The following is an 8,490-nucleotide window of genomic DNA, read 5'->3' on the forward strand; positions in this document are numbered from 1 at the left end:
ACAAGAAATCACACATACACACACACACGCACACACACACACGTACTCACACGCGCACACACACACACAAACATGCACACACAAGCACACATGCACACACATGCACACGCACACACACACCGTGCTTTCTCACTATGGACCACATTTATAGACAGGTGGAACACAGTCTCCCACACAAAATACTCACTATGGAGGTTGCTTCTTTCCCTCAGGCTCAGCCAACTCAATCCCTATCTACTTCAACATTGACCGTCCCATACCACACTTAGCCCCTGGCACTTTTCTGGGACCCGCTGGGTGGAACGCTGCATCCGCAGGGGACAAACCTGTCCTCTAGTGGGTCTCATGCCACCCACCACATGTGCTCTACTCAAACCAAATTCTAACACTGTGACCACAGCAGCTTTTCTCATCAATGAATCATGACGGCATCTTTCCAAGACAACCTAGACATAAAGAAGAAAGAGACACAAGCCTTGAATAAGAAAAAATCACTGAGAAAATTACAGCAATCACCCCAGGGGTGCCTCTCACGTCACAGAAGTTTAACACATAAGTATTCCTTCTTTATTTGTGCTTCGTTGTCTGCGCTATATTGATTTGCCCTGTTTTATAATATTCCCTTAAAATGTGGTTTTCATGTCTGAAATGACCAGCATTTCTAAATGGACATCATAAGAAATAATTCCATGAGGAAACCACAGTTATGGGCATTAGGAAATAATCTGTTCATCACGTCACATTCTCTATGAATGGCCGCTTATTGGGTTTAATTGGCATGTGAATGTTCGCAAACGCCAGCAGAATGTTTGTGTGATGGAGAAGGCACAGGAGCAGGGCCCTCACAACCCCACAAGAGAGGTCATGTTATTTACTTCCTGGCAGTGCCGAGAATGGAACCCAGGGCCTGAGTGCTCTACCACTGGCTCTCCCCCTGCCCTTTCTCATCCTTCCGTTACTATCACAAATGTGTCTTCAGGGTGAGGTGTGTAGATGCTCTAACTGCATACACAGCACAGTGGGAGAGCTCCTTGCCTCCATGGCCGTATGGGTCACAATGGAACTTGACTTTTCCTGCTTCCTTTCTGGTTTCCATATGATTTGATTCGGGTGAAATAAACATGCTGTCTTCACTGATCCCACCAAACAAGAGTCCTTGCCATCATTTTTTTCCCATGTTGCTTTAAAATCTTCCCAGGATTGCAGTCGCCGCCAGCCCTCACAGCGCCAGTGTGGTCCCATCTTCAAGCCCCTTTCTCTTTCCCTACTTTCTGGGGGCGACGGTCTCTGTTTCTTCACATTCTATATCTTTTTTTCTGCTGTATATGTTTGTTCAGTCGATATACAGGTTACCATTTGGGGTACACGTGTGTGTGTGTATGTGCACGTATGTGAAGGCCAGCGGTTGACATCAGAAAGCTCTCTCTCTGCATCAGTCTTGACCTTATATATTCAGGCAGGGTCTCTCCCCTGCATCCACAGCTTCCCAATTCAGCTAATAAGGATACTTAGCATGTTTTCAGGATTTCCTGACTCTTCTTCCCATGTACCGGGATTGAGCATGGACCATCGCACTCTCTAGGTTTTCTGTGAGTGTTGGGGACCTGACATGCACAGCAAGCATTTCACCAGCTGAGCCATCTCTCAAGCTCCTCTTCAAATCTTTGCTTCACTCTTTTCACCTGTTCTACTTCCTGTACTTTGATGCTAAACTCCGTCGTTCTACTTCTTACTGCTGTTTCCTTCTTCACTCTTTGAGATATTAATTTGCCCACACAAGCACATGTTATGTCCTCAGAACACAAATACAGGTAGGAAAGGCATAGCCTTTCCTGAAGGGGTCCAGTTGAAGGCTACAGACGGGACGGACTGGGGCTCTCTGAGGATGGCTGTGCCAATCCCTAAGGGATGTGAGATGGAGGAGCTAGAAGGTGGAAGAGACATTCTAGGCAGAGTATACAGTGTGTGGAGGTTGGAAGCAAGAGAACCCCTATGCTGCGCTGGATGCCAAGAACACTGGGATGAAGAGGACACACAGAGAGAGTGTGCAGAGGACAGGGGCAAGGTGACTGTGGGCCTTGACAGCAGGGTTATGAAACCTGAGCTTATGCTAGAAGAACGTGAAACCCCTGCATTTAAGGAAAGGAGTGATGCATTTAGATGGGCCTTGCTGGTAGGGCTTGTTTGACTCATTGCAGGAGAAGGAAGGAAGGGGAGGGGCCATGCAATGTGAACTACAGAGAGAGCATAGTACTCTGGGATAATGGACCAAGTTAAGGCTTAGACTTAGGCAGAGTCTTCCAAATGACAGAACCAATAGAAGGTATTTAGCTGGAAGTGGGATTAATTACATTACTTCTACTGTCGGAGGCTGAATATGCCTGCCCTGGTCTTCTGAATGCTAGAGAGCTGAAAACTCGGTATCCACCCAAGAGACTTAAGACAAGAGGGTTCAGGAGGCAGCCCCAGCTAGAGGAGGAAAGGTTGAGTATCCCAAGGAGAGTCACTGAAGTTCACATCAAAGGAGGAAGAAGGCAGAATCTGACTGCCGCGGACAACAGCAGTAAAATATGCCCTCCCCACAAAAGAAGCTAGCCTTGTGGGTATCAGTTCCCCCTGCTCTACTTCATGGGTCCCTCCTGATTCCCCTTGGGTGGTGTCCTTATTTTCATGACAGTCTTTCCACTTACTTTGCTGACCGTGTAAGGTTTTCTTTAGAAGCTTACCACAGACTTACCCAGACTATATTTGCTAATTTCTTAGGTGCCTCTCAACCCCAACTGACCATCGTAAATGACACTGAGGACTTGGACAGTAGCATCCATGGCAAGAAGGTGCCATGCAAAGTAACAGGAGAGTCAAGTTGATAAATCTCTGTATAATGAATTATATCCGGTCAAATCCTAGTCTGTCTCTGCGGTGTTCTGTTCCTTTTTTCATGGCACTGGCCCTGCCCCTTCCTTCCTCCCTCTCCTTGGAGAAAAGAAAAGGGCATAGTGTCGGGAAGCAGTCTGGGCAGCATGTGTGGCTGGAGAATTCTGGCATGAGACGGAGCAGGTAGCACAGATGCTAGTGAACCCAAAGCTCTTGCCTCTGTAGCCCACAGCTCTCTGCCATCTGTCGTTAGGTCCTCTGGGTAATCCCAACTGCTCTCTATCAATTCCTCTAGCTTTCCTATCCCAAATCTTTATTGTTATTATTGCTTTTATTGAGCTACACATTTTCCCCACTCCTATCACAAGTCTTAATGCTTAATATTCCTCAGACTTCGCAGATGCAAACGCATAAATCAGTAATAGGCCTTCAGAGCGACAGCATCCTCCAAGAACTTGCTGGCAGCCTTCTCTGCATGGGCCCAGGCTTCAGCGTGCAAACTCCTTTGTCATCCTCTGAAGGACTCTAGAGACAGCCTGTGACACATGCTGATCCAATTGCCTGAGTGACTTACTCAGACCCTGGATACACCCAGTCCGGTTCTACCTCCATGACTCACCTTGTCTCCATCTGTGATCCTTCAGGATCCTCCAAGGTCACCCCACTCTGTCAGAAGTGCGTGGCCCTGTGGCTCTGAGCTCCCCAGACCTCACAGTGGGTGCACAGTTCTGTCCTTGGCAGCTTCTCTGGTTTCTCCTTCCTGTTTTGTGAACCCCTGATTACTCCCTTTTCTGTCCTCCCAGCATGGGCAGCACTTTCCTTTTCTCTCACTCCAAAGCCACCACTTTCAGCTCTTTTTACTCTTTGGACAGTGGTTATCAATCTGCTTCCACGTTGGAACCTTAAACCCACACCTCCCTTCAGTTATGACACTGAATCTTCTTACCTGTTCACTAGGGGATGATAGATTTTTACCTTTCAAATCAGGATATTTTGAGAGTGAGAGTAAGTGCTGTTAGTACTTATACCAAAATAGCAGTTGTAAACCACACTGGTCCCAAGGGGAACTTAGAGTGAGCTCACTGTAGGCCTGTGGCCTTAGAGTGAGCTCACCATTTGCAGGCCGGCCAGTTCTCCTTTGTGAGCTCCACTTACATCTGAGTCTTGCCAGAATGAAGAAGTCCTTTAGCCTGCATGTTACTTTCATGTCTTTTGGGTCACGTGTACTGCAAGTCCCTGCCTGTCTCCTAGACTAGCTAAAGTCATGCTTTAAAGGACAAACTCCAAGAATGAGTGGTTGAGCCTGTGATGGCATCACAGCCAAGGCCAATGGAATTGCACTCATATACAGCAGCCATCCCCACAACCAAAGTGCTGCCCTGGGGTCCTCCATCTGCTCTTCCCGAGCTGCCATAGCCTTCCACCTTTTGCTCAACATCTTACCCCAGCCTGCTGCCAGATCCGAAAATACTCACCAGACCTGCCTCAAAGCCAGGTGAGAACGCTTGGGTCATAAATACCCATACCCCACAGTCTGCTTTTGCAGGGACTCACCACAGAATTACGTTCTGCTTGCAAATGCCGGCACTGTGCTGTGCTGGCCTGCATGTACTCATGTGACCAGGAGAGACTGACTCCAACTCAAGCAGGCCACTTCAAGAGAGGAGTCCAAACAGCCAAGAAAATTCGTTGAAATGAGAGGGCTGTTATGTGGTGGAGCGCAGAAAAAGTACAGCTAGAAACCTGAGTGCTACCAAGTCCTCCATGCTTGTCCAGGATAAGTGACCTTCCTAGGCCAAAGGACATGATTCCTGAGATCGTGATTCTAGCCTTACCGTAACTGTGACCCCACTCTGCACAGGGAACAGAACTTTGCTACGAGAGACACCTGTGTCCCTCCCCTGAGCCGTCGGGGTAGCGCCTTCTTGTTTTCACTTCACGGGTTTAACATTTACGCAGGAGACTGAGTTTGAAACAGGCCCTGGAAGGAAATAAACCACCCTACCTGCTACCAGTGCCTATCAAAGGAATGAACCTAGGGAAAAGCACCCTTATATCTTACACCCATTGTCCCATAAAACCAGACTTCTTTAAAAAATAGGGGATGTCTAAGATATAACACCTATCCCATTTTCCCCGAGCCAGGACTTGAATTTGAAACAGCAGCAGCAAAAACAAAACAAGAAGAAAATTGTCTCTGACACAGGGAACTGACGCTGGAGGTAACCTGGGCTGGAGCCACCTCCATTCCTGGAAAAGAACCAACTACCAGTCTCAACTAAGTTGACCTGTCTCTGGCCTGATTCATGGTTCTCCATCAATTCTATCGATTTTAAGATGGTCACAGTGTGTGTGAGGGGAGGGAACTAGGCTTCACTCCCTGTGCTGAGTTTTGTTTCCTGATTTCTTTTGGAATACAGAGAAACTAAGGCTGTAAATGAGGCCCAAAGTCATTCACACCATGTGTGCATGACTCATGGTTCATCATTGCTTATGTGTGAACTTGGAATATGAAAGCCCAGTGACCCTGAGGTCACCCTTGACCGGGAGAACCAAGCAGGTCTTGGTGAACACCTTTGTCTGGATCCCTGCAAGGCATCCTGCTTGTACCAAAGTCTCCTGAATATGCTGTTATCACAGCACCTGCCAGAACAAGGCTTTGGGTGAGAATACGAGCCCTGGCCCCAGCCAGTCTCTGCTGAGATCTTCAATCCGCAATGACCAATGGCTGCACAAGGGAGGATGCTCAGTTTGTTCCATCAAGGCGTGTGATTATTGTCTGGCACAACGTGCATTGATGGCGATAACTAATTTCAGCACACTGGGTCTTAAAAACACAAGGTCCAAAACTCTTGGCAGAAATCTGCCTGAGTCTGCCTCCTTATACCTGATCAGAACTGTCAGGAGGAGGAAGGAGTAGTTTATGGAGGGATGGAGTTGCAGGGCTATGAGCTCCTGGAGCCTGATACTGCCCAACAAAGTCAGGGGAACCCAGCCAGGGCTCCCTCTGCTTCAGGCCAGCCACCCTCATGTTCCTGTCTGCCTGCCTGTAGCATTCTAAGGATGCAGTTCCCTTGAGCTCCCCTTGCTGCTGTCACTGTTCCTTTGAGAAGGTCCTGGAAGATACCCTTCCCTATTGCCCCCGCCTACTAGACAAGCCAGCTGCTCTGACACACACCTCCACCCAGTTTCTTCTAACACAACAAACAGCTTCTTCTTTCCGCATGCTCACTGCCTGTTTCTCCAGTTCTTCCTGGGGTCAGGCTGCATCTCTTGCTCACTAGGTTAGTCATGGGCAAGTCAACTTTCAGCTGAGTTTCACCACGTGAGTCCATTTCCTCATCTTCCCTCTGCTCCCACATGCCCCTCACCTCTGACACCATTCTTTCTGGCACCTTCAGCTCTATGTCACACAAACTGGCATTCCCTCTGTCAAGGGACAGGCATCCTTTTCTGCGCTTCCCTGGAGTCTTCCTTCAGGTCTTGTCCCCTGCTCACCCTAGGAGCCATGCCTGTCCCCATGCAAACAGCACAGCTGCTGCCTTCTGAGATCCACAGAATCTCTGACCTGTTCTTTGCTCACCACCTCCAGCTAAACCTAGGAAGCTACCCTCCTCCCACCTACACCTGCACTGGGTTATCCTTGGCTACTTTCTCAACATGCTAAGACTTCTCTCTAGCGTGTCCTTACCCAGAGATCCTGCTTCTCTCGCTCTACCTCCTCCCTACCCACAGCCTTCCCTACATGCTCTGCTTTCTTCCCAGGGTGGCCCCTGCCTGTGGCTGACAGCTGTCAGCAACCTGTTTCATTTCCCCACTCAGTGTGAAAGCCTGTCGTTGCTTGGGCCTGCAGCAGGATAGTTTATAGAAACATAACTTCCCTTCCCCCAAAACTTCTCCAGGCTTCTTTTTTTTTAAACTTAAAGTAGGCTTACAGGCACTATAGTTGAAACAGTTCCTAACTGCAATGCTGAATTCAGATCATTCCCCTTTTGGGCACACATTAAAATTGTTTTTAATAACTGCAACAAATAAATAATTTTCTTATTATTTAAATTATAAAAGACTTATTATAAAAGACGTAACCACAACAGAGTGTTGCAATGAAAATACCAACATTTTTGTCTTACTTATCTACTCTTTTTAAAAAACTATAATCATGTGATGGTTGTTGATCTTGCATTTTCATTCCACATTAAAGTCATTAATTAAGTAGTTAACTGGGCATTCGCATGTGTGAAGGACTCAGGCCCTGGACATACAGCAGTCCTGGCCACTGTCTCCAGCTCTCCCATGCAGAAACAGGGTAATGGTGACACTGTGGAGAAGCTAGTGCCCTTCCTCCCCAAACTGCTCTTGTGAGGGTGGTAATAGAGGGTCCAAGCATGATCTGAAAATGTTCAGAGTTCTCTTGTGCAGTAGAGGACATTCAAGGCAGAGGGAGAGCTGGGTGAAGCCTCAAGGGGAAGGAGAGAGGAAGCAGAGGGAGAGAGAAAAGGAAGGGGAGGGAGAGAGGGAGGGAGGGAGGGAGGGAGAGAGGGAGGGAGGGAGGAAGGGAGGGAGGGAGGAAGGGAAGGAGGGAGGAAGGGAGGGAGGGAGGGAGGAAGGGAGGGAGGGAGGGAGGGAGGGAGGGAGAGAAGCTTCGAAGCCTGTATCAGAGGAGTTGTAAAGGAGAGAAATGCAGGTATTGAGTTTATATTCTATAAGAACAGCAAGGGAGATTTCCTTTAAAGCACTCTCAGATTGGCTACTTAGGCAGCTTTTACAGATCACGAACAAACCCATTTTATGATTATTCTTCATGATAGGATTTTTATGTTGATAACATAAAATCTGCATGTGTATTTTGTAGGTGACTCCGGTAGTCGTCTGTTGTTCCCAGGCCCTCACAACAGGCAATGCTGCAGATAACGTGGTAGGCTCTGCACCCCAACCAAACGTTCAGGACAGTATTTGAGTAGCCTGGCCTTGTCCACGTATTTACTCTTTCATTCTTTGTTTCAGCCCTAATTAATATTTCATGTCAGTAATAGAAGTCAGAAACTGATATATTTGATAGGGTTTATTGAAGAAGGCATAATAAAGAAACCCTGTGTAACAATACAGGTGAATGGGCACCGTATTAAGTGAAGCAAGCTTGAAACAGACAAGTTCTGCTTGACCTCACTCAGATGTGGAATCTTTAAACACTGGTTTCATGGAAGGAAAGTCTAGAACAATGTTTGCCTGAGGCTGGGTTGGGCTTGAGAGTGTTGGGGAGAGGTTGGCCTTGGGCTACAATGTTAAAGTCAGCTGGGAGGGAGGACATGGCCCTCTGTTCTAGGGCACAAAATGGGGTCGCCGGTTCATAAGAACATCCTGTGTATTTGAAAATGATGAGAAGAGAGATTTTGAATGCTCTCACCACAAAGAAATGGAGAGTTTGAGACAGTGGCTTCAGTAATTGCCCAGACTTGACATGCAATGTATCATAAAGGGATGGAAGCAGAAGCAGTGGCTCCTATGTATGGATGGTCATTCTGAATCAGAAACTAAACAAAAGTTCTTCAAAAGAAAAGCTAATATCCAAATACCTGAACGTGGCCACTGGTGTTTATCATACCTTCTGGGGGAACC

Source organism: Microtus pennsylvanicus, chromosome 4 (genome assembly GCF_037038515.1).
Source record: "Microtus pennsylvanicus isolate mMicPen1 chromosome 4, mMicPen1.hap1, whole genome shotgun sequence".
In the NCBI taxonomy this organism is placed as follows: Eukaryota; Metazoa; Chordata; class Mammalia; order Rodentia; family Cricetidae; genus Microtus; species Microtus pennsylvanicus.